Source organism: Miniopterus schreibersii (genome assembly GCF_964146895.1).
Source record: "Miniopterus schreibersii genome assembly, chromosome: 1".
NCBI classification, from domain to species: domain Eukaryota; kingdom Metazoa; phylum Chordata; class Mammalia; order Chiroptera; family Miniopteridae; genus Miniopterus; species Miniopterus schreibersii.
In genome coordinates, this window is record NC_138101.1 from 197,072,849 (window position 1) to 197,099,387 (window position 26,539).

Sequence of the window (26,539 nt, forward strand, 5' to 3'; positions counted from 1 at the left end):
CCGGGGGGTGACTGACAGCCCGGCTCCGTGTGACCGCATTTCATTCAGCACGTGACCTGGGCGTCCAGCCTCCCCTCACTCAGAGAATGGCACCGTCACTGGGGACTGGAGAGAGACACCCTCTACTACCTATGACGTGTCCCTTACCTCCCGTTGGGTTGGATAATCAGTCCCCGGGCCCCAGTCCCGTCGGCTGACTGTCACTCTGCGTGGCTCCTGAATGGCCTCCCCTTGCTCACCCGCACGCGCTGCCTCTTGGCCTGGGCCCACCCGCCTCGTGGCTTCAGGGAGAGAGCGATGGACACAGCGGATCCCGGCCACGTCCTGGCTGGACGGTCAGGATTCTCCTTCCTTCAGGAGGCAGGAAGGGCCACCTCCTTAGCGTCACGCTGCAGGTCTTTCAGGATCAGTGAGCCCCTGATTTCTCTGACAACCTTTCCCCCCGAGCACGCTCAGGCTCCTGAGAAGCCCAGTGTGTAAGCCGTCGGTCTACCCCGCAGGGCTTCTGCGTGTGCTACTCCCTTGACCAGGAACATCCTTTCGTGCTTTTCCACCTGGAAAACTTCTACTCACCCTTCAGATCAGTTCACACTTCAGGAAGCACCCCTTACCCCCAAGACAGGGTCGGGACGGCCTTGCCTGTGGCCCTGGCACCCCACACTTCCTTACCCTAGCCCCTGCCACGATATAGAATTACTCGACTTGTTACTGGTGTTTGCCTCACTAAAGTTTAATTTTCACGAGAGCTGGGCTGTGTCTATCACAGGTTTGCAAAATTGCATCTCATTTAGGACTCGGTTTTGGTCACCTCTGTTTGTGCGTCAGACCCCCAGGTCCTGGCATGTATCAGTCATTGCAGGAAGGCTTCTACACAACCGAATGGATAAATAAGAGAATGGATTAGGTGATTAAATAACTGGAAAGACTCTGGCTCGAATCTTTCTTCTTGCAAAAGGCCGCTCAAGATGTGACACCAAGTTAATGCAGAACAGTCAGGCCGCTGAAAGCTGTGGCCTCTGTGGTTGGTGGGTGGGACACCGTTAACCCAGGGCCCTGGACCCATCATTGCATTGGCCCCTCACCCTCAGATTTTGCCCCTCCAATCCCCCGGTTGCTGAACCTGGTGGCTCGAGCCCCCGCAGATGCTGCAGGGGTTTCCAGAGAAAGCGAGGAGTGTAAAACTCACTCCTGGTGCAGGAGCACAGGGAGGCCTGAGCGAGGGGTGGCAGGGCGCCCCCTCTTCCAGCTGAGCTGGCCCAGGGCAACCTGGCTGAGCCCCTCAAATGTACCGAGCAAACTCCTCCTTGGCTGGAACTCAGGATACCCCCGTCCTACACCTGCTCCCTGAGAGGACCCGCCCGCTCCAGGTGGCATCTCCCGGGTTTGGTGACGGTAACAGAGGCTGGACCCTCAACCACAGGGCTCCATCGGCCGCAGCATCAATGGCACAACTTGGAGGAAGCCGATGTTTACCAACAAACACGACTTCCAATCTGCCGGCGTCTGTCCCTGAGCGAAGGAGCATATGTCCAGCCTGGTGCCTTCCAAGGTTCTCGGTTTTGCTGTTGTTCACTTGCCCTCAAGAAGGCGGTAAATGACCCGGCATTGGGGCCACAAAGAGTGACCGGGAGAGGCCTCGTCCGCTTGCAGCCTGGTTGGCAGCTGGCCGCCCCGGGCAGCCTCCTCTGCAGCCGAGCTTCACGGTTAGGGCTGGAAACCCACAGCGCTAATGAGAACCAGGCAGGGAAAGTGAAGCTGAGACCAGGAATGTGTCGCCGAGGCTTCCAGCTCAGCTCAGCTGTGTGCGGCCTGGTGCAGTCACGCACCGCACAGCCCGGACTAGCTGCAGCGCTCCGCAGGGAGGTATTGGCCACAGGGGGGCCTGGGCCCAGGCTCCAGAGCTTTCTGGGTGCCTCTGTCCAAGCTGAAGACTGCTGGAGAGCCCTCGCCGGTTTTGGGGAGCCAGCCAGGTTTTGGAACCCTGGCCCTCCGTGTGACTCAGCCAGACGTGAGGTTTGGGTTGGAGGTTTCCAGCCCTCTCGGCATTGGCAGAGCTGGGGGAGGAGAGGGCTGGATGAGGGACAGTGGCGATTTGGCAAAAGGTTTCCTCCTTCAGGCCTGCAGACCAGGGCGCGTGACTCATGGACCAGAAGGAAGCAGGCGTGGATGCTGACCTCTAGGATGGTCACCCGGTTGACAGAAAATCCACTGGATGCTCTCAACCTGCCATGTTAACTTGACAGCTCACCAGGCAACTGCACTGGGGTGATGAGATGAACAGAGAGGAAGGCTCTCAGCAAGGCTGTGCCTGGAGCCCCTCATCTGCTCCAACATTTGCTGAGAGGCATAAGCTACTATCCTGGCTGCACCCTGCCGCCCACGTGCAGGCCACCTTGGAATGTGCGTGTCCCCAAGGGGCTCAGTGTCATTTCCATTTGGAAACACAACCTTCAGCCTCTCTGCAGACCAGGCGGCTCTTGCTGAAGATCGGGCTGCCCAACCCCGAAGCTCTGAATTTCCAAGGCCAATGCCGCTGCTCTGGTCAAGGGTGTCACGGTGGGAGGAATGAGGGACTGGGCAGAGAGGGAAGCCCCAGTGCTGGCCAATCAGGGCGTGAGGGAGCCGAGGGTCCCCTAGGATGGGGAGGTCTTCAGGCCCTGGCAACATGCATGACACTAAGAACGTGTTAAGCGAATGGTTAGCCAGTAGCTCGATTTTCTCCTTAATCCTGTGTCTTTTACCTGAGGTTGCTTTTCAATGGAAAACTCGGCCTGATTCAGAAAACAGAGTTGCCATGTGATCTTCTCTTAAGGGACACAGGAGGTGCCAGTCATCCTACTGCATGTTTGTGTGTGTAAAAAATGTGCATATATATGTGCATATGTGTGTGTGTGTATACACATGTACATGTATATATATCCCTTACAATCATACAAGAGAATTCATTCTCATTGTAGAAAAACTGGGAGAATACTGAATAGATAAGAAAATGCAGATCATTCATAACTGCATCACCCAGAGATTAAAATCTACTCTCATCTCGATGCATTTTATCCTGCCAGCAAATGTTTTTTTATATGTTTGAAGTCACACTGAGTAAACAATTTTCTATCTGGCTTTTTTTCTGTCAATGTTGCATTGTAGGTAGGTTTATTTTTGTTTCTTCTTAAGGGACACACATCTGTCTTAGGTTAATTTAAATTTTGCTTAATAAGGACATTTTCATATGATTTGAGGGCAAGGAAGACAGAACAGAATTCCTGAGTTACTTTGAGTCGTTTGAGCTGCTGATATCTGCCCATTCTCTGAATTTCTACAGCCTATCGGTAGTTTGAATCAAAGAATAAAATCACCTGCTATCAATGTCCAAAATATAGGTCAGTTATTTTGAAAGGAAATGAGTCACTCTGAGCTAAAAGGTAATCTGATCCCCCTTACAGAGAGCTAGGCGAGGCTCAGAGCGGCAACCGAGGCGTCTGAGGCCCAAAGCCACCGGGAGACTGGAGCCGGGTGCTCACCCCTCCGCCCTGACTGCTCCTGACGGCTCAGGCGGGAGGCGGGCTGGGAACTTAACTTCCCACCAGCTAGCTCACTGTCATGTTTATCCCTTTATTCCGGCAGCCTGGAAGCCCACAGGCGAGAGCTAACCTTGCCTCCCACCTGTAAGCAATCCCGGCGTTTCTTAACCAAACCGAAACCATTCACACCAGGCCTAGGTAGGAGTTTGGTGAGATACCTTCCATTGGTCTTGTCACACTGAGATGGGCCTTCTTTTTTTCTTCCTAGTTGCATGTCTGTGAGTTTTGGGAGAAGGGTGAATAGGGGGTTGGATTAGTAGGGTAAGAGACAAACAACCCTACTATGACATCAGACCTTTACTTCATTTTTCCAGAACAAATTTAAGAAACAAATTAAAAAAACACAACAGCTTTTCTTAGTTGAGCATCTAATTTATCAATTTGTAGACTTGCCCTCAAGTATGCAGATATGTACCAGTTCATCTACCCGGGAACACTGGGGAAAATTTCCAGTGGTCATCCCTCATGAGCTCCTCCTCTGTGCCACACACCGTGAGAGACCAGCCAAGTTCAAAGGCAAGTTATGTCCAGACATGCACCCAGGAACCTGTAGCCACGCATCAGTGAATGAATGGATCGAGAGCCGTGATATCAATCCAGGTTAGAATCTGCAAAATACCACAGATGATAGGCAGCTAAGCCCTGTTATCTCAATGACTCGGTTCATCATCTTTAAAACGAGTCCAGTGGGGCTGTCGTGAGAGGGCAATGTGGCCATAAGCATCCTCCCTGCAAACATCAGGTGCTCAATAAAGAGCAATCATAAAAACACCTAGAGCCACCATCATAATCAATGCAGGACTCCATGTGACAAAAACACATCTGATTCTAATTCACAGCTGTACCGGTGGCTTCTCCACAAGGTGGCTGCCAACAGCCCAGGCAGCACGCCTGAAAATGAGAAGGTGATTGTAGCACCCGCTTATTGGGCACCTACTATGTGTTACTGTAAATACATTTTTCCCCAAGCTGTCCCCTTTGGCAAACGAGGTGTCTGAGGTTAGAGAGGAGGTTCTGGTCACACACACTCATCGCAGGGAAATGAGTCAGAATGGAAGCCGCGGCCAGCTGACAGCCAGCCCCACGCTCTGGGCGCCACGCCATGCTGACCCTCACCCTGTGTCTCACCGTCTTGGAGAGAAGCTTCAGTGAGATAGTGCCCTCGATGCCACCAGCCGAGGACCTGCAGCTGCTTCTATTAATAGTCATTTTTCCACTCGCCGGTTCCCGGGCGCCTAATAGTGGGCCCTGGAGACCACACTGACCTAAATGCCCATCATATGGGCAGGACTCTAATCCAGAGGAGCCGCGGGGGCATAGAGAGCTAAGGAAGCACATTATTAGCATGGGGGTCTCATGCACACCCCACTGCTTCTCTCTCCTGGCTTGGATCACGGTCCGCCTCTCGCATGTGCTGTGAGATCGTTGCTTGGACAAAGCCCTGGCCTTCGCGTCCCTGGCCCTTTCCTGCAGCCCCCGCTGCTGGCTGACAGCGTAGGACTCGCTTCAGTCCTTCCGCCAGGAGCCTTGTTTCTCCCAGGAACTCTATCGGGGACCTGCCGATAGGCCCGACACACACAGGTCACCCTCGTCGCAGTGCTTAGTCTCGGCTTATATTTAGGGCTCTGTGTGATTTAAGATTCTAAAGCTCTGAACAGTTTTCACGTCTCCTGGCACAGTCACCAGTGCGCTGTGGGTGCTCAGTGGGTGTGTGGGTGCTCAGTGGGTGCGTTTTGATTTTACCAACTTTGAAAGCTTCCCAGAGTGACTCGTGGAGGTAAGAGCCTCTCTGGAGAGCCCACGGCTACTGTCGCAGAGCCCGGCCCAGCAGAATGTTGGGGTATCCGGCAGCTTGTGTCTCAAGGGGCCACTGAGATGGGACCGATACATGAGTCGGACCTGAGGGAGGCTTCAGGACGACTGATGGGCCTGTTCAGTCGGAGGGAGGTGAGGGAGGCGAGGGCAAGCTTGCCGTGTGTGGGACACAGACTGTTTCATTCCCTCGGCCTCTGGACGAGCCAATCAGCCCCCTGTCGGGATGGACCGTGCCCAGAGCAGACCTCTCTGTCTAGGTGGTCAGGGGACTGGGTTGGACTGGCTGAGGCGGATCAGACAGCAAGCAGACCTACTTTCCACCGCCCTCCACTGATCCATGTGCGTTGCTAATTCACTCATGCAGGGGGCTTCTTAGGCCACCAGGCTGGCTTCTTGGTGAATATTTGAGAGCCCATCGCACGTGAGGGAGAAAACAGTTGCTTCCATCACCTATGACTGTTTGTGCTTTACAAATTCAGACTCTGTCTTCACCCTCTGGGCACTGACTTGTCTGGAAGGGGGAGGTTTGCAGACTTCTCCACCAGCCCAGAGTCTTGGAGCTTCTGCTTATGTTGCAGACAAATGAAGGCCTGGATTCGTGCTGGTGCCCAGAGATCATGTGGCCCCTTTGGAATGAGTCTTAAATACCCATGCAGATCTGGGTGGAGGGCGGATCTATTCCACTGAGAAGTTCCTCTGGGCAAAAGTAAAGCCAGAGGAAGGAGTGACCCCTCCTAAGGAATGACCGAAAAAGTGGAGTTAGTGCTAAAAGTAGCCGGTCAGAAGAGACACAAGATAGGGGGCTGAGGGCTACCTCTAAGGACCATAAGCTGGATTTCTTCCACCCTGCACCCCCAAAAGTCTTCTCCTTCCTTAGTTCAAGAAACACTTGAGTTGGTGCAACTTAGGGTTATATGTACAAAGGATTCTCTGGCTGCAGAACTGACTCGACACTCCCGGCAGATTTAAAATGTGGATTCCCTCTCCTCCAGTCTCAGATTGATGGCCACGGGTAGACTGAGTTCCAGGCAGCCTGGAAAATCTGCCCCCAGGGTCTGCTCCCTTCCAGCAAATGACATCTGCAGGCCCAGATCCTTCAGAAGATCTGAGAGCATTGGGGGTGGGGGGAGGGAAAGAAAAGAGAAAGAAAAAGTATGTGACTTCTTTTTTGTGTACTAAGTTCTCTGGTTCTATTTAAGAGATTCTAATTTAAAAATGTATGCCCCTAACTTTTCAGAAATATTTTTATTGTGCCCTGGAACAGACCCCCGAACAATGTCTCTTCATATGTGCAGAGCTCGTGCTAGGAATGCAGAGATGAAACCAGCGCTGTCCCTGGCAGTAGGGAGCCGGGGTCCGAGGCAGGAGGAGGCTGCAAGGGAGGCCCCGCAGCGATGGGCGCGGGGGCCCGAGGAGCAGCCTCCCCAGCCGGGAGAGGAAGATGGGGCTTTTGAGGGAGGAAGATGAACCCCCTGCGCCACAGCGGTGAAGATGCGTTTGCCATATGGCGACCACATTTTTTGAATCAAAAATCGGGATAGATGATTTGACACCGGGTCTGTCGATGGGACCGAATACTTGAAATGAAGGCTGTCCGAGGAAACCCAGGACATATGGCCACCATAACCGAGCATTATCATGCATAGATCGGGCCTGGTTTGATCCATAGGAAAACCAAAGCCAGGATCCAGGCAGCTAATTTACATAAACGCTCAGCTGCAGATGTGTAAGAACCGTATTTCCTGACCTTATCCAACAGACGAGGCAAAGACGGGGGTCGGAGGTAGCTCGTAGTCATCCTGCGCAACGCCAGGTGCGCCAGAGTGTTGCAGTGTCAGCGCTGGAAAGACCCTACTGGCCACCTGGCCTGACCTTCGCCTCGCTGCTCTGAGTGGAGAGACTGAGGCTCACCCCTCACAAGCACGCAGCTGCGACGGGATGGAGTTGGGGCTGGGTGTGGTCTGAAGCTCGGTGAGTGTTGCCCCTCTGGCTGCATTTGGAGATATGCTAGAAGAGCCCAGGAGTCATGAGAAGCCCAAATACACTGGCCTTAGCTGCACTGAGGTGACACTCAGCGGATCCTCGCTCACCTGACAACTGGGCTGCCTGTCGTACCTGATGGCCTTGAGTTCAGATACTGCCAGGATGTTGATGAGGCCCCAAGATGAAAAGGGGAGTGCGGGGCCATTTAAGTTGCAAAGGAGGTGGTGATGGCAAAGTTGGCAAAGCCAACGAGTGCCAAGGACCCTTGTCTTCCTATATTTTGCTGGCGATTCTCCCCTGGTGGTAAGGCTGTGCCCCAAAGGGGGGACCGTAGCAAAGGAGCAGGGATTTACTTACAGGCATTCAGCAGCCAGAGTTCAGTCTCCGTTGGGCAAGTAGAAAATCAGAAGCCCACGTGTCTTTCTCCAAGCTGGCACCAGGGACAGATGGGAACCCATTTGATGACTAAATCCATGGATTTCTCATCCCCAGCCTCTCTAACCTAGGAGGAGGCTGATGTGGCATGTCACACTGAGTACCTTCACAGCCCCCTAGAAGTATAAGACACCTGCCCGGCATGTGGGAAAGGCAGAGAGCAGTGGCTTTTTCTCCGGGTTGACAGATATCGCCTGGAGCTCTGAGATTAAAATGGTGATGGACAGTCTCCTCTTAGGGCTGGTCTGGGCTTGGCCTGCATGTCTCTTCTGGAATCCCACAGGCGTCCCATGTGGGGCATCCAGAGCTGTGTGAGCATGGGGTCCCCGCCGGAGCCCCCCGATGTGTTTTCTCACCCTTTCTCCTCTCTGCTTCGCTCCACTCCAGTTCACTGTACTTTTCACCTCTCCCTATCTGGGCTGACAAACACAGTGACTCGAGTTAAGTATAAATTGTTCGTCGCCTAGATGCCGTTAGGATCCGAGACACTCTCCAGATCTATTGATCATTCGTAGGCATCCATCCATGTGTCCGCCCATCCACCCATCCACCCATCCATCTCTCTTACCCTCCGCCCAGCCAGGCAATTATCCATTCTTTCCCTCGGTTCGTATCAGCAGTGCTCTCTGAATCACGCGTAAGTGCCGAGGGCCTGGGCAATAGACTCTGGCAATGGAGATGGATACGGCCTAGGCCTTGAATTAGAGGCATCACTCATCACCCGGGAGGCAGCCTTGTAGTTATGCCTTGGCACGTGCCATGGGGCTTGATAAGTGCTCGGTAAGGGCAGGGCCTGGGGCGCCCGCTGTGCAGTCTTCCCGCCAGCCGAAGTTGGCCATGCGAAGGGAGAGGGAGGGCAGGAAGCGCAGGGACAGACAGGAAGACCCGCCGATGGCTGGGCATTTTAGGAGTGGGGGGTGTGGGGTGGCGAGTGACAGAGCCAAGCCTGGAGAGCTAAGGAGACGCCCAGGATGTGGGACCGTCAGTGTCAAAGCTGGGGCAGTCTCAGTCAAACCAGGGCGGATCGGTCACACTGTGCATGCGCCGGCCTGTGTGGGGGGCAGAATGAGGACCCCCCGAGATGTCCACCTCCCAGTCCCCTGAGCCTGGCAGTGTGTAGCCTCACACGGAAAAAGGGGTTTTGTAGATGTGATGCAGGACCTTGAGCTGGGGAGAGGGTCCTGCCCTGCCCAGGGGCTCAGTGTGGCCACCTCTTTGCTCGGGCTGTCAATAGACTCAGAGCCAGACCCGTGTTCCACCCCTGACATCCGTGCAGGGTTTTCTGTCCTTTGCTTTATGTGTCTTTCCTTTATTTCTGCTGCTGCTTCTCTGTCCGCAGAACCCTGACGGGCTAACTTGCTCTCCAGGCAACTGACCCCAGTGTTTTTCCCAGCAGAGGACTAGTGCCGTTGTCCCCAGTCCCCTCACTTATGACCCCATCAAGGTCTGTAGTCCCACCTTTCAATATCAATATCGCACCGAGGTCAATGTCACTCTTAAACTGTGACCCAGAAAAAGGCCTGAGAAGAGACCATTGGACCTTGTTTCTTATTTGACACCTACCTTCAAGGATTTACTCAAAGGTACTAGAAAGAAAATGCTGGACTGGATTCAGGGAACTAAAGCCCTGTTCCAAGTTCAGACTCACAAATGTATCCCGACCACTGACTGCAGGTGCTGCTGAAACGGAGCGGAATGGCCTCTAGTTCTGGAGCCCAGGCTGACCGGGGGCTGCAGGCCAGCGGGCCATGCGGTCTGGGAAGGGCTGTGGCAGGAGAGGTGCAGGGGCTCAGGGAGCACGGTGCACGGTCAGGTTCCCGGGTAGAGCGGGTGCAGGTCAGACGATGCTCCCTGGAGCTGCCCTCAGGATGGGACCTGGAACTTGAAAGACAGGAAGTTGAAAAGTTACGTCCACACCAAAACCTGCACCCAAATGTTCACAGCAGCTTTACTGACAACTGCTAACGGAGAAGCAACCACGGGGCCCGTGGCAGGTAAACGACGGTGAGCCACGGCGCATCCGTGCAATGGGTACCACTCAGCGATCAAAAGCAAGGCGCTGCCGAGCGGCGAACAGAGTGGAGAAGGGGAGCCCTCACTCAGAGCTGGCGGGACTGGAAGCTGGTACAGCCGGCGTGGAGAACAGCGTGGAGGCTTCTCAAACAGTTAAGGACAGAGCTACCACGTGGCCCAGCAATCCCGCTGCTGGGCATCCACCTGCAAAACTCGGAAACATTTATAGGCAAGGTATATGCACCCCTGTGTTCACTGCAGCATCGTTCACGGGGCCCAAGACGTGAAGGCACCCTGACCGTCCTGGAGAGGGGACTGGGTAAAGCTGTGGGACGTGCACACGGTGGAATACGACTCAGCCGTGAGAAAGGATGCACACGGCCATTGGCGACAACACGGATGGATCGTGATAATATAATGCAAGGGGAAATTGAAACAAGCCAGTCAGAAAAGCTAAGAACTTATAGGGTGGGGGGGTGTGGAAAAGGCCTCCTATATGGTGACGGAAGACAGTCTGACTTTGGGCGGCGGTCACACAGTGCAGTATACAGATTTTGTATCACAGAAATGGACACTTGAAACCTACACGATCCTATTAGCCAATGTCACCCCAATAAATTGAATAAAAAATGAAAAAAAGAATCGTTAGGTGACTGGCCCCAAACACAGCTGGTAAGTAGAACAACATAGGCCTGGAAGCCAGCCCCTGGGATTACAAACCCAGGTCTCGAAAAGTGTCTCTGGATGTGATGACTGGTTTGAAGATGCTCATATCACATTCAGAGCCAGCGAGCGTCAAGGGTGCATCCGTCGGAACTTCTGAGAGAGAGGAGCGTCCTTTCTCCTCTGTGGGCATGTAGTTGTCCACTGCTGCGTGGAGATTGGAGGGAAACCACCGGACATACGTTATCTCAGAGGTCCTGGGGGGCAGGAGTGAGGCGTGGCTTAGCTGGGGCCTCTGTGTGGGGGCCGCTCCCCGGCTGCATCGGGGCTTTGGCTGGGCCTGCAGGCATGTCAAGGCCCGGCTGGGGAAGGCCCATTTCCAGTCTCACTCAGGGGGTGATGGGAAACTTATTCTTCACTGGCTGGTGGACTGAGAGTGTCCCCTGTTCCTTGGCCCAGGGGCCTTTCCATGGGGTGTCTCGTGTCACGACAGCTTATTTATTCAGAGCAAGTGAGTGAGAAGAGCCAGAGAGGGTGTGCAAGGGCAAGAGGAAGGTCACCGTCTACTGTGACCTCACCTTGGACATGACGCCTCAATCATGAAGCCACGAAGTCCAGCCCATATTCAAGAGGAGGAGATTTCTCAAGAGGGTGACTACCAAGAGGCAGGCAGCATGGTGAAGCATCCTGGAGGCTGGCCTCAGAGAGAGAGCCACTGCAGTGGGCCTGGGGAGCCCGGGGTGGGGAGGCGGGAAGGCATGAGCAGCCCCCGTGCTCTACAAAGGGGCAACTGGGGCCTTCCGGGAACCATGGCGTAGAGCCTGAGGATGGCACCAGCATCAAAGGCCGCAGAAAGACAAGACCCAGAAGAACTAGGTCCTTGGCACCATAATTTAACCTCTGGGTCAACCCTCGCCTGAAGCCAGACTCTCTGCACTGTTCAGATAACATTGAACCAATAAACTAAACCTACAGCAGGTCCTCACAGGTTCGTGACCTGCGTATAAATACAGTCAAGGTGGAGGAAAGGTCTCCCTGAGCTAATTTGCCTCTTTAGATAGGTTACCAACGACAAAGTCATCTCCTCATTCGTTATCATTTGCTTGCTAATGACCCACACCAGCTTTGTGAGCTGAACTGGGGTAGCCAACAGCAGCCCTAGAGTGGGGTTTCCGGCTGCACCCCCATTCACCTTCTGGGGAAAACCCCTTCATATTGTATCAGGGGCTCTGAAATCAAGGAGTTGATTAGGTGAAGGGCTGTTTCCACCTGAGCACAGAGCAACCCCCGCCCCCCCAAATCCCAGGGACTGTTTCTTCTGCTGTGTTCACAGATGGGGTTTTAGCAAAATTAGTAATGAGATCTTGCCTCCAAATCCCTTTTCCCTGGTGAATTCACCTCGGGGACGGTGCTGGTCCAAGGGGGGCTCCTGTGGCCTGTGTTTTTCCACTGATGTTGAAATTGTGCTTTCTCCCTGCTCTGCCCTCCCCCTCCCCCCACAGCCACCCCCACGGAGCTAACTAACCATGATCCTGCCTCGTCCCGTCTCACTAAGGAACCATGAACCACGACTTTGCCCCCACCCTCTCCGGTCCTCGGACTCAGCAGCGCTGACTTGCAGAAGCTCCCGTTGCCTTTGCGACGTGTAACTGCGCCTTGGTCTCTCACTTTTAAAGAATTATATGTGGCTCTTTAACTTTAATAAGAGTTACTGCTTCTTTCCTCTCAGCCAGTAAACAGTGCCCAACCTCTAGGACACAAGTCAGTTTTCTGATGAAAACTACAAGTGATGGAGCCACACCTTCTGCTCTGGGGACTGTGACCCTCTCCCCGGTGAACACGTGGCTCCCTCTCGGCCTGCTCCGCCTGATCCTACAGGGAAGGAATCGCTGTTCCCCAGGCACCCAGCGCCTGACCCAGAAGGAAGGAAAAACGCTCAGGGGGGACAATAGGAAAGGTGTGGGTGTCTTCTGCTTTTTTATTTAAATTTTATTTATAGGATTGTAATCATTAAATAGCAGTGTTTCCTTTTATTTACCTACTTTCTCATTTTAATGACTACTTCTGGCTCCAATGACCTGATTTCTATATTTAAAATGACCAGACACATCCAGTTTGTATCTTAATGGATCTCATCGCTGCTGTGGAGCAAATTCAGTTCTCAGGAGCTGCAGTTGCCATTGAAGAGGCTCTGACATAAGTAGGAACCGGGTTTGTTTCTCTGCCCAGGATACACATCTACGATGAACTGGTTCATTTCTCCCGTTGTGTCTTTATCACCCAGGGAGATGGCTTAATACCACTTAGAGTGGCCATTGCTAGCAGGCTCCTTCATCGTTTTTCAAGGGATTCCTCCTCTCTACGCAGCATGTTAACATGAAGAAGGGGTTCTTAGGGCCCCTCAGCTCTGGAAAGTGCACAGAATATAAAGCCTGGAGCACACCCCTTCTAGCTACTGTGAAAAATAGGAAGCTCCCCTCATGGGTGTGGGTCCTAATAGGATTGGGCATCAAGACGTCTAAAGTGACTTGTGCTGTTTAGTATGGTAACAGCAACCCTTGCTCTAGGTACCATTTCTAGGAGTCTTGCCAGGGCTTCGCCCCCTCCCTTCTGACCCTCGAAGCTTTGCTACAGCATGTGGACCAGTGTCCCCCGTCCACGCCCACGAGAAAAACCGCAGGTTCTGATAGGTTCTATCACATGTTACAGTCACATGGTCAGTCAAGACCCTGAGCCAAAAATGTCTAATCGTGAAGCTTTATTCCCACCTCCTGTCTACCGCACAGCTTTATTGTTTGTTTCTTTGGTGCAGTACTCACGCCAGGCCTTCCTCATGTTCGGTGAGAGGCCAGGCTCACTGTTCGGCAATCGCTTGAACTGCCCCATCTTCCACTGGGGCTCAGAGAGCAGCAAGGATGGGCCTCTAGAGACCGGGAGGCCCAGGCACAGGTGATAAGTGTCCAGGTGAGACCAGAAAGGGCAGGAGGTGGGGTGGCTAATGGACTCCTACCATCCGCCCACGGAGAACCCAGGGGGCAGGAGGCTCAGAATGGTTAGCTGGGCTAAAAGAGCATTTTTAATTGTCCCAGGGGAGAGAGATTTAGCCAGGACAATTAGGCCATTTAAAGTGACCATATTTTGTGTTAAAACCAAGGGAATTCCCAGTTCAGCCAACCTCAGCTTTCTTAACCTCGCTGGGTAAAGGAGCTGATGAGGGAACCCAAGAGTCTGCGCTTGGCCTTGGTGACCAGAAAAGGTGCCTGCGAAGAGCTCGCTGAGAGCCCTGTGAGTCCCTACACTCATGGGAGGAGTAGGGTGGGCGGAAGAGCGCACAGGGCAGGGGACAGTCACTGGATACAAAATGATGAAGTCATAATAAAGCTGAAGAAGGAAAGCCGAGGGTCACAGGGTAGGCAGAGGCTGTGAACCACAGGGCAGGGCAAAGGTTGCTTTGGTGAGGCCAGTTCAGGCCACTCTGGGGGACCCGTCCTGCTGGGGAGGAGAGGAGTTGGGGGAAGGTTGGTGGGAAGATGGCCCTTTACTGAGGCTGGAGGGTACCGAGGAGAAAGGCAGGGGAGAGTTTTTAGGAAGAGGGGATCTTTTAAATCATCATTTGCATGTAATTTAAAATTAATTTAAATTTAAAGAAGAATGCCTTTATGCATTTTCAGGGTGACTGTTTTAGAGCTTCCATGACCCAAGTTTGAATCACACCTCCTCCAGGAAGTCCCCTGTGATGTCTCTCCAGATCTCTCAGCATTCTGGATACTAACGAAGCTGCATTCTAATGTCTACCTACACCCTCTTTTTGGATGTGGGGGTGACAGCCACAGTTTCACTGTGAGCTCTTGGGGAACAGTATTCTTGCTGTAGAATTCCTCTACTACACAACAGTTCCAGCTCATAACCCTCCCCAGCTAAATGGGTGGCTCCCGATGACCGACTCTTTCAAATTACTAGGTTTCCTGCTCTAAGAAAATAAAATAAATAAATAAAACTTTGCCATGATATATTTGAAATCTCATTTTCTTCTTAACCCGCTGTCCTCTCGATTTTCAGTTTACCAATTTAAAAATTGCCTCTGTCTCAATGAGTAACAGACCTAAACCTCAGGCACACGCCTTCTCTGTTAGGTTTCTGAAGGTCATCTTATCTATTCCTTCAGCAGCTTCAAGCTTACAGAAAACTCCTGGGGTGTTTTCAGTTTTGTTTTGTTTTGTTTTACAACACCCCAGAGGTGCATTTTCTGCCCATTCGACAGCTGAGGCAGCTGAGGCCTAAGAGACTAGCCAAGGGGGTCCCAGTGAACCACAGGCGAGGAGGTGGACCCGAGGCCACCAAACATCACACTTTATGTTCATTATGCTAGAAAACTCTCACTTTTCTTTTGTCAATTTTACTTTAAAATTGCATACAGATGCGTTTACCTAAGGACACTAATGGAGAACCCAGTGGGGTGGGAAGGACAGACACCCTCTAGGGCTGGGTGACAGGCGTCACAGGGGTGCTGTCCGGGGGAGTGAGGCCCAGATGGGGTCTCCCCCTTTCTCCTCACTGAAGAAATAAACTTCGGCAGCAAGTGTTGTGCTTCCTTCAAGCCCAGTTCAAGGTGTTGCCAAGAGCTATTGAGGAAGGATCAGGAAGGGCGGAGCCTCCTGTCATTTTAAATCCAAGGTGCAGGTCTAAAAGGTCCCAATGAGAAAGCCAAAGTGACAGCTGGACAGGCTGCTTTCAGGGTGGGAAGGAAACTCAAGAGCAGCATCACCAACTCGGCGCTTCAGTTTCAACGTCATTTACCAGCTCAAAAGACAATGAGATTTGAGGTGCACGCGTGGGGGGCTGGGGCGAAGGCCCCGTCCTGGGTCTTGTGCCTGCTGGGGGAGCAAGAGGCTGGCTCTGTGGGCTCCTGCACCAGGAGGGGGTCTCCTGTGGCCTTGTAGCTCTGTGGAGACGGCACCTGGGCTAAGTTGTGCAGATTCGGGCTGCGTGGTGTAAGGATGCTTGCAGATTCCAAGGCACTCAGCCAAGGGATCCAAAAATAATTACAAGAAGGGTGCGATTACCTTTCATGGACACAGACAAAGAGCAACTGCATGTACTTACCCTAAATGACAACAGAAGGGGACCAGAACGGTAATGGAAGGGTCCTGAAGATCAAAGGGCTGGGGATTTGCTCTCTCTGGCACAAGGGTCTAAAATTGCAAAAGTCAGAACAAATGTAGGATGCTAAATGCATATGCCTTGACAAAAACACTGTGTGTGTGTGTTTTTAAGAAAATTATTTTCCTAGGAAGAGCTCAGTTTGGGGACCATTCAAAATCCACTCTTAGAAACTGTAAAAAAAGAAAATGCATTTGGAGGGAGAGAAACCAACCATGTGTGCTCGGTGAGAGAAGAGCTTAGAGGATCTGCCAGGACAGTTCATCTTACTTCCTATGACAATGGGACCCCAGATCAGCAGCTCGGTATGTGTTGATCGGCCCTGTACCGCTACTCCAAGCAGAGCTCTGGGGGTAGAAGCAGGGCCGCTGAGTCTCACACCCAGGGGAGGCTGGAGAGCATCTCTCTGGAAGACGTTTGGCATAAACCTCGACGAGAACACGGGCTCCTTTCTGAAAGTGTGAACTCAGGGACATCCAAAGAGAGAAAACAAGAGATCGGATCAGAGAGGCAAAGTCCTGCCGAGTTAATTCTGTAGTTGATCTCAGGAAAAAGGGAGACCAGTAATAATTGGTTCAAAGATACACATTTCCATTCATTTCATGCCTTCATCCATGGCACTTGGAATTTAGTGGTGGACACGACCGAAGAAACTCTCTAAGAAATAAACCGCCTATGTCTTCCATCCCTGGCCCCCCAGCGCTTCGTGGTGTTGGTGACACCAGGGACATGCTCACAGGGGCACACGTGGAAATGAGAGGCTATTATTTACCTGGCATTTTACTGGCCCTGGGCTTCCGGTGATGATTTAGTCACTTTTGTATGTTCTGCCTAATTTTGCGTTGCATCTGCTGATTTTTATATCTTCTCCGCGTGAAGGGGGCAGTGTTACCTTCTTGCGAGTGTAGACTAGGAATCTAAGACCTGCCTCAGTTCTCAGGGCTGCTAAGTGGTAGATGGAAACCGAACCCACAGCTTCTCACCCCAGATCCTAAGTGACACCCACACATACGCAGCTCCCGAGAACAGGGCCCTACTGGCGCCTTTGGGAAGGTTCTGGTCTCGGAGAGGCGACCTCGGAAAATGAACTGACAGGCGCCCCCGTTGTCTCTTGCGTGGGGAGTTCCGTGAGTTGCAGTCGCGTGTCCCGCACTTTTGAAAGGAGTAGCTACCTGCGTGGGGAGGAAAATCAGCCGGGTCTGAGGAACGGAAATCATCGGGAGGTTGACTGCTTCTTTGATGGTCGATGGTTTCCGAGGGTTCACTTATCTCTTTTCACCACAGCGGTAAAAACAGAAGCTTTGGACCCCCACCGGGGCTGGGCTGGGCTGGGCGACCCCACACCGCGTGGCGGCCCGGCCACAGCGCCCGGGAGCGGGCAGGAAGGGAGGGGTCAGAAATGCCAGCGTGGATTATTGCTGCGACTGCTTTCGGGAAAACAACACATTTAATTCCCAGGAAAGTGCCCGTAGAATCTGCCAGGCCCTCTGATGGGAAAAATAAAATGCCCTTCCTAGAAATTTCTCGTGCTCTGTGGTTTCTAGAGAGATTCCGAAGCCTCGGCAGAGAAACACGACGCGGTGAACCGATGTTGGAACCTACGTTGGATTCCCTGCCTGGGGTAATGTCTGGGGACTCGTCTTAAACAGACAGTAAAATGCAAAGCCTGCACTGATTTTTTAAAATATTTCTATCAGAATAACGGCTCTAGGCTCCCTCGGCCTGCGTTCAGTCCTGCTACTTAAGGTAAAAAAGCCCAGATTTTGCTGTCTCTAAAATGGGCCTAATCCTACCACTTTCCTCCTAGGTTTGCCAGGAGGTTTATGTAAGTGAGTCCAGGTGAGGCCCTTGGCCTTGAGCCTGGCACAATGCATGTTAGCGACGATCACGATTATGACCCGTGTGCCGATTCCCTTCTTAACGCGTGTCACACTGAGCTGTTAACGGCGACCTCTCCTTTCCCTGTGTCATTGCTTCCTTCCCGAACTGACCGACTTGCTGAGAGTCGAGAATTCCCCCAAAGGCCGTTCTGCGAGCCCCCGAGCCTGACCGTGGCTCAGCAGTGACTTGCAGCCGGCGAAGCGGCCGTGGCCTGGGCGTTGCGGGGAGAGGCGCGGCGAGCTGCCCGCCGGCGTTGACGGGAACCGCGCGGACGCTCAGCTCCTTTGCCGCGATAATTGAAATCATTGCAATTCATGGCCCTCGTGGTCGGACAGAAACATGTTTTCCATCGTGAGCAAATCTTGAGGGAATCCGTTGACCTGAGCAGTCATATAACGCGTGACGTTAATGGACAAAAGATGATATTCATCTTCGGTTTATAATAGCATTTCCTTCTGCGGCCCCTAAACTTCGGGGCGGCCGGGGACGCAACTGCGCCACAGCGGAGCCGCCGACAGCTGTGTGACCTTTGTTGTATCTAACAATTATTGGATCTACAGCGAAATAAAATAAAAACCAACACAGGGTTTGACATGAAGATAATAAATTATAAATTATGAAGTCTACGCCACCAAGGATCTTGTAAACAACAGGCTGGTCTCTTAGCAACAGACGGAGGGGAGCAGGTTGTGGAGAGGAGCGGAGCCGGCTGGGTGTTCTGCGGCGATTGCCACCGAGGCCCGGGGACGGCGGGGAACCCCTGCCGAGGCCCCCTCTCCGGCCGGCCGTGAATCTCCAGCAGCCAGGCTGGGCCTGGGCCAAAAGGCGGCCTCTTCGCACCACCAAGCCGGGGCCCAGGCCCCAAGGAGAGCTAAAAGGAGGTACAGGCCCTGGGGGTCAGGGCTCGGAGGCAGGGCTCCCCACGTGCACGTGAGAGAACAGGAGTCAGAATAAACGATTCCCGCCCGACGCCGTCTGAAACTATAACTCTAAACAGGGCCCCTTCCCCCCGCCCCAACTCCTTGGGCTCTCTGGGGGTGGTTGTCATGAAGGGATTTCGACAGGACTTTGACAACGTGCCAACATGGTTTATTTTTAAATGTTGTTCCTGAAAGCACCAGAATATTAAGTTGGAGCAAATGTTGCTGGGATGTGTGGAGGGGTTGTGGTGATGTCCCACAGCCACGGAAGGGTGGGTGGTGAGTTCAAGGTTGGTGGACTTTAATGAACCGAGGCAGTTGGGCTAAAGGACTCAGCCTCCTGGAAGGGTGTGTGTGAGTGTGAGTGTGTGTGTCTCAATGGCAGGGCAGTTCCAGGCTTTGGGTGGAGAGAGAGGTTTTCTTTAATTAATTGGCTGTTTACCTCGAGCATCTTCCCTCAGTGGTTTAGACAATCACCTGCCCACATGTTCGCAATGAGATTCAATCAAGTCTCTTAGAGGAGAATTTTTTCTTAAGGAAAAAAACAACACACCTCTGGCCTCTTAGCAGCAAATGGCCTCTCTCTGTGATAGAAATAGCGAGCCCTGCATTATCCAAACCGCAGCTCGAGTGCTTGCCGTACCCACTCAGATGGTTAAGAAAACACCAGCCCTGGTGGTACAGGGGTCACCTGACCCGCGGCTCCCTCCACAATCCTGACTTCATGCCTTTCATTGTTTCAGGATAAAACTGCCTGGCCGGACGATGACAACTTTGGGCCTGTTTGGCGTGTCATTTTAAAGTTTTCGTATGTATACATTTGTTATTCACAGAGAAAGAGAGGGTTCTCTGGCTCTCCCCGGGGCCTCGTTTCTGTTCGGGTGCCTCTGATACCATGAGAGGTGGCTCGGTGACTTCCAGAGTGATGAGCTCCCATCCAGAGGTTTTAGAATAAATGTGTGCTTACACGCTGTCTGCCGGGATGAAATTCTATCTGGGGTAAGTGCCCTGGCCCCAGTGGGAAGGGCTCTGGGGCTATGAGACGCCCATCAGGGCCTCCTGGGCATGAGCCCCTCACATGGGCGTGTCTAGTACACAAAGCACCTCCGGCACTGAAGACCCACGACCCGGTTCTGCAGGTGGAGCAGCAGAGGTCACCAAGGTCAGCCAGTGTTCCCACGCTCAGTGACAGAGCCCAGAGTCCATGAGTGACTTTAATGACCTTGCTGTCTGCAGGGACTTCAAGTGGCCTGTCTGGGGGACAGGTCGCTGCCAGGTCCCCTGCACAGTCCTGGCTTGCTTTTCCTTTCTCTCTCTCTCTTTTTAACTACAAAAGAAATAAGTCATCGTATCATGAAAAAGCAACAATACAGAAAATAGAAAGTTATAAGGAAAATCTTTCCTCATCACTTATCTTAGCCCCCAAACGTATTGTTCCTCCCTGCAAAAAAATATCATAGCAGATCTTTTCAGAGCTGAACTTGCACTCTCTGCAGGGAGTGTTTCCGTAGAGAAAGACGAAGTGCATTTTGAAGGAATAAAAAGTGGCCCATGCCTTTGAGGTGCTGCACGTGTCCTGTCAAAATCTGGAGAACCCTGAGCTCTCTGAATGGCGTCCCCCGCACATTCTCTCTGGCTCTGCGTCACCCAGTTGTACGTGTCCAGAGCCCACCAACCTTGAATCTGGGGACGCCGGGGTCTGAATTCATAACTGAGCTCGTGGCAGTTCTAGTGAGTTCCGATCTTGGCCCAATGCAATTCCCCTTTTCTGTTGGGCTGGAATCTGCATATTCACAACATTCCCCGAGGGGGTGTGCGCAGCGGGGTTGGAGATACCCAGCGCAGGGCACCTTTGGAGAGAAGACGCAGAATAATGGACAGACGTCAGAGCTCACCCTTACAGCTGAGACTCCTGGAACATACCAGAAAGGCGGCCTTGGACGGCTGTCAGCTCGGCCCTAGCTGCTGGAGGAAAGTTGAGAATTCTGAAGAGCCCCGATTTCCACTGAATTACAGCAAGAGCTGTTGGGACGACTTCCCACCTGGCGCCTGGCACCCCGACGCACCTCCGAGGTGGCCTGATCGAGGCGCCTTGAGCTGGGTGAGGGCGGGCTGGGCCCAGGTGGAGGGCAGGATGGAGCCCGTCTCCTGTCCCGCCGGCTCCTCGGTGTCCTCGGGGCACCGGGGTCTGGGTCCTGCTCCCCGCCTGGCCCCGTGCAAGCTCCTTTGAATGCAGCACCTCGGGGCTCTCGGGTCCCACAATGCAGCGCTCGGCTGGCAGGGATTCAGCTGAACACTAAACGCTTGGCTCCGTTTCAACGCGGCTGCCAAGATTTGGCAACCAGAGAGTTGCAGGAAAGCAGCAGGCTGCTAAACCCTTTCACATTTTTAATTAGATCCACACACCCATGTCTTTGAGCTATCATAAATATACAGATGACACAGAGAGTATGATTCGGGGTTCAAAAATAAAGGAAGCGGGCCCTCTACAATGGTATATCTTACCTTAGTCAAATAATTTCCCTATCGTTGGTTTGGGGGCCGAGGAGGGAAAGTGAGGGTCCTGCTATTTGCCTAGGAAAACGTCTGCTGAGGAATGTTCTGGGTTCTGGGAACACACAGGTCTCAGGACACACAGGTCTCAGGACACCTTGCTGCCATCCTGGGCTTCGAGAGCATCGCCAGAAGAGGGCATTCTTGGCAGCGGCTCTGCTCCCACAGCCGGGAACTCGCAGGGTGGAGTGTCTCAGGAGTTGTCCTTAAAGCCACCCCCTCCTTTGCTCGCTGACAGCCTGACCAGCCCCCAGAGCTGGGAAGTGGGCCGCTGGGCCCTGAAAAACAGTCACTGCTACAGTCCAGTTGCTTTCAAATTTTTGTCACTTTCTCCCTCTCTGTCTTGTCTTTGGGTATCTTTCCCTGAAACAGAATTACTGCTGCTTTTTTCTTCTAAATCTCTTAACACAACAAACTCTCAGCTTCTCCCGCTCAGGACCACTCCCACCCCCACCCCATGCTCAGCGCCTGGGTGATTCCTCAGGAGGACTGGGGAGAAATTCAGAGTTTGGGTTTACAAGTCCAGGGCTCCAACTCTGGCCCTGCCCTGTGGCTTTGGATGTGGGATTTCAAAGCCTCGCACTGTGGTTCCGCATCTGAGAGATCCTGAAATAGGTCTGACCTCACAGATTGGCTCTGGGGGCTAAATGACATCCTAAGTGCCAGGCTCAACCCAGCCAGGCCCCAAGCCAGCCAAGGCCTAGTGTTCCTGGGAGATGCATGGGAGCGGGGGCCTTGGAGAGGGCAGAGGGTGAGCTGACAAACAGTGGCACCCACGGCCAGTTCTCCTTGGCCCGCTTCGTCCCCACCTGTCTCGCTCCTGTGACAAAGATGCCCCCTCGTCGCAGACCAGGGACTCCAGTGAGCCGAGCTCCCTGCAAGCTGGAGGTGACCGGACTCTGGCCCCACCCTGTGCGCGTCCTTAACTTTAGAGAGACGTCAGGAAGGAAATGAAACACTTGCGACGCCGGGAAGGAAGACTCCGTGGCGGTCCCATCTGAGAACACCAAGTTTATAAATAGAAGCTTCGCCAGCATCAGACGCGGCGCTCGAGGGGCTGCGGGGTCTGTTTATCACAAACCCTGCGCGCGCCCCGCGTCCCCGGGGGAGCCACAGCCACCTGGGGGTTCGGCAGCACCAGGCCCTTCCCTTGTGCTTCTTTGATTCAGTCTTTCCCATGTGGCTCGAAAACAGGCCGTATTTTACTGTGGCAACGTTTCTTTTATATTCTACCTGCAAACAGGACAGCTGGCTGAGCCAGGACGCCTGGGCCCAGTGCAAAGGGCTGGGGAGAATTCTAGGCCTCAGCACATGCAGAGGCTGGGGTCACACAGGGGCTAGTAGTGGTAGCTTTCTCAGTGTTCCCTGTAGTCTATTCCACTCCCCAATACCTCACCCTCTTGCCCTCCCTCCCCCCCAGCTGCAGGGAATTCCCTTTAGTTAGGAGAGAAAGGATGCAAGGTGCTCACACACACACACACAGACACACACACAGAAACACAACACTGTATGGTGAGGAAGGACTCACCTGGAAAGAAGAGAGCGGTGATCACATGGCACTGAAGCCAGGCTGAGCCCTGGTGTCTCCAAGGTCCTGGTCAGGCTCCTATGGGGAGAAACAGCTCATTATTTGATATTTATATAAAGGAGCAGCTGCTGATTTCCATGAGAGTAAAACGGTGTATAATCTGGATAATACCCTTCCCTGAGCAAAAAGTGTCAGGCTGACGTCAGCCCTGTTTTCTGAGATGTCACAGGCTTTTCACCTGTATGTCATTCCCACCCATGCACTGAGAGCCCTGCAACCCTGACATTTCCTGTGCCTCTCGGGGGGTGGGGTGCTGGGCATGTGAATGAATGCATGCATTTAATGTATTGAAGGCTGTCCTGTCTGCTTGGGCTGCTCTAGCAAAATACCAATAGACTGGGGCCCTTAAACAACAGTCATTGATTTTCTAACAGCCTGGAGTCCAGAAGGCCGAGGCCAAGGTTCTGACTTACTTGGTTTCTTCTGAGAGGTTTCTTCCTGGCTTGTAGATGATCTATCTCACTATGTCCTCACAAGGCCTTTCCTTGGGTGCGTGAATGAGGGGGGCGAGGTGGTGGGGGAAGGACATTGAGATTGAGATTGAAAGAGAGGGAGAGAGATGGAGAGAGAGACAGAAACAGAGGGAGACACAGAGAGGGAGACAGAGAGAGTGAGCTCTCTGGACTCTCTGCTTAAAAGGGCACTAATCCTATAAAATCGGGGCTCCACCCTTATGACCTCATTTGACCTTAATTGCTTCCTTGGAGTTATCTCAAATGGCAACCACATTGGGGCCTAGGGCTTCAACATATCAATTTTGGGAGGGTTGCAAACATTTAGTGCGTAACAAAGGCAGCTCAGGTACTACTGGAAGGAGATAGAGTCGGATGGGATTCTGCTCTCACTCTGCCGCCCCCGGCTGTGTGGCCTTGTGCAAAGCAACTACCCTCTCTAAGACTCATCTTCCACATCTGAAAAGTGGGGATAAAAACTGCTTTCCCTAGAATGTAACTTTGAAAAACAGATGAGATCATGTGTGCAGAGCGCCAGGCACAGGGAGGTACTTAAGGCATGGAGGCAGCTGTGGTGGCTGTTGATAGTATCCATTATTTGATATTATTACTTATTAACAACACCCAGAGAGCCTTGTCCAAGGGCTGCCTCGGAGCTCTGCATCACTGAAGTTCTCTGCGGCGTCCCTCACCCTTGTCGCCAACGCTCACTGGAGTCACTGAGGCAAATAGGAAGCGTAACAGCATGTGACAGCGTCTTCCACGGGGTCCAAGGGAAATGAGCGTGCTCCGTTCCAGGCGAGCGACTCTACACATCTCTGATCGCTCTACGACTGGAGACTGTCACACTGGCTGCTGACACCATTATGGATTAACACACTCATGACCGCCTTGTCGGAAACTCCCGCGCAAGCACGTGTTCTGCAGGGAAAAAGACACAGAAGCATTTTCTGCACGAGGGGTCTCAAGTGGAGATCACACGGCCGAGCAGGGGCAGAACCCGGGGCCAAAGAGCTACACAGTTCGAAGGGCACTCTCCAAGTTCCCAGCCTCCCCCAGGCCGCAGTGGCGACGACAATGCTGCAAAGCTCGAGTCCAGCTTAGAGCTTGAGCCCCGGGGACTTGTTCCCGCGCTTGCCGGTCCCGGGTCGCTCGGGCTCCGCTGAACTGGACAAGCCCCGCCCGGCAGCCCCTCCGCGTTCGTGCTGCTGGGTGTGGTTTTGGGCTGCAGGTCAGGGGGTGTGTGTGTGTGTCCTGGGTCCCAGGCTGGGAGGTGGCCGCCCCAGGCTCGTTAGGACACACATCCAGAGCAGAGCAGGCCCCGCTAAGGTATCTGACCGCCTCCCGTCCACTGGCATTGCAGTGGCTCAGCCAAGTCCCGGCCAGGCCCGGGGACGGGGGAGTCGCAGGGTGCACAGCAGGGCGAGTGGGGCAGGGACAGAGTGAAGACCAGCTGAACAGTGAGCAACGAGGAGGCGTGCCCTGCAAACCAGGAGGGACAGGAAGCCAGACCAGAGGCCCCTGCGGTCGGCAGGCGGCACGTCACCCGTGCAGTCTTTCTAGTGGTTTCCAGCCAGCTCCGTTCTGAATGGCCGAGTCTCAGTTCTGATTGACTGACTGTCACCCTGATTATTAGTGTCCAAAATGACACCAGAAAACACAGACTCCCTAGGGCCTGCGACCGCCAGCACCAGTGACCCTCCACTCAGGGCCCTCATAGTTCTAAAGGCCGAGCCTGGCCCAGCTACGGCTGTGGCGTGGACACAAGTTTCAGAGTCAGGGACACTGGGGTGAGAATCCCGGCTCTGGCCGTCCCTGAATGTATGACCTTGAGCAAACGACGTGACCTCTCTGGGCCTCAGGCCTTTAAGGGGGATGCTCACGGGCTGTCGTGAAATGTTAGCTTCTAGATGAGTCCAAATCAGCTAACCCAGGGCCTCATTTAGAGTAAGCGCTCTCTAAATCACTCTTTTCCTTTCGTTTTACTATCAGAACGAACCTTTTGAAATAGTCAAAAATAAACCAATGTTGGCAATGCCACGTAGCTCAGCCTAATTGATTATAAAACCCTTATGGACAAACGTGAGTTGTTTTGTTTTTGTTTTGTTTTTTAAACTACTTTTTAATCTTCACCTGAGGATATGTTTTTTATTGATTTGAGAGAGAGAGAGAGAGATGGAAGTGAGAGCGAAACATCAATTGGTTGCCTCTTGTACATACCCAACTGGGGATTGAACCCACAACCCGGGCATGTGCCCTGACCGGGAATCCGCCACCCTCTGGTACACAGGACAATGCTCTAACCAACTGACCCAGTCAGCCGGGGCAAAATGTGAGCTTTTAAGCTCTGTTCCCGGCCGTCCTGAGTGCTGAGTAAATGCTGAGCGTGAGGCAATGCACACTTGCAGTCTTAGTTTCAATCGCGGGGTCGGGGTAGAGTGGTGATCACAGGGAGGGACAGCAGCGGGAGGGGAGACAAGTGAACCCAGAGCTGAGCGGAGGCGAAGATGTAAGGACAGCTGGGGCTAAGCAGAGGGGCCGGGCCTGGGGCCACACGAGAACATCTGCGCCCATTTCACAGCGTGGAAAGGTTGTGTGCTTTGGAATCAAGCAGATATGGAGGTTTGAAAACCAGCTTTTCCAAAAACAAGGGTGACATTTTGGGCAAGTCACTAATTTCTCTGAGCTTCTTGTCTGTGAAAACAGGCTTCGTCTCCTGGGAATATTGTCGACTTTGCGGAGACTGTCTAGATAGCAACGTGGGACATGGAGCCCACTTCCCAGGAGGGGCCCAGCCACCTGGAGAACCCATCGCATCGCGGTCCTATTTTTGCTCCAGGCCAGTCCTGAGGTTGGGATGACAGGAGGGAATAGCAAACGAATGCAGAGCAGCAGAATTCCCGGGGGTCTGGACCCTCCCAGGGCAGGCTTCACAGCTGCACCAGAGCAATTTACCGGGAAGCGGGCTGGCATTCCTGGAGCAAACCACCTCAATTCCCCACACCGGTGCCACGGCAGCCAGAAAGTGAGCTGCCGTCCTGCCCTGGCACCACACAACCCTGGCAAGGTGTGAGCGTGGCCGTGTCTGGGAAGATCGGGGGGGAAGGTCAGATATACAATGCTGACTGTTATTTTACATAAAAATCAATGTGTGTTACCCCTTTTAATAAAAGAATGAAAGGTCCCAAACTTCAGGATCAGAAATAGATTCTCCCTAAAACAGGAGTAAAGAGGCAGGGTCAGCATTACCTTCACCTTTAGACAGAACCCGTATTTACTGAGCACCTACTCTGTGCAGAGCAATAATCCCAATAATCCTGACACGGGGCCAGCAAGGCGAACCAGGCGGTCCGCAGTCCCCGTGCTGTGTTGCTTCACCTGCTCTGAGGCTGGTCTCATCCATCTGATCACTGCTTCCCTTACGAGACAGAGTCACTCTCTCCCTGGGCTCCTCTGGGTGGTCCTTGTCACCGTGGGGCACCCTTACGCTGGCTTATC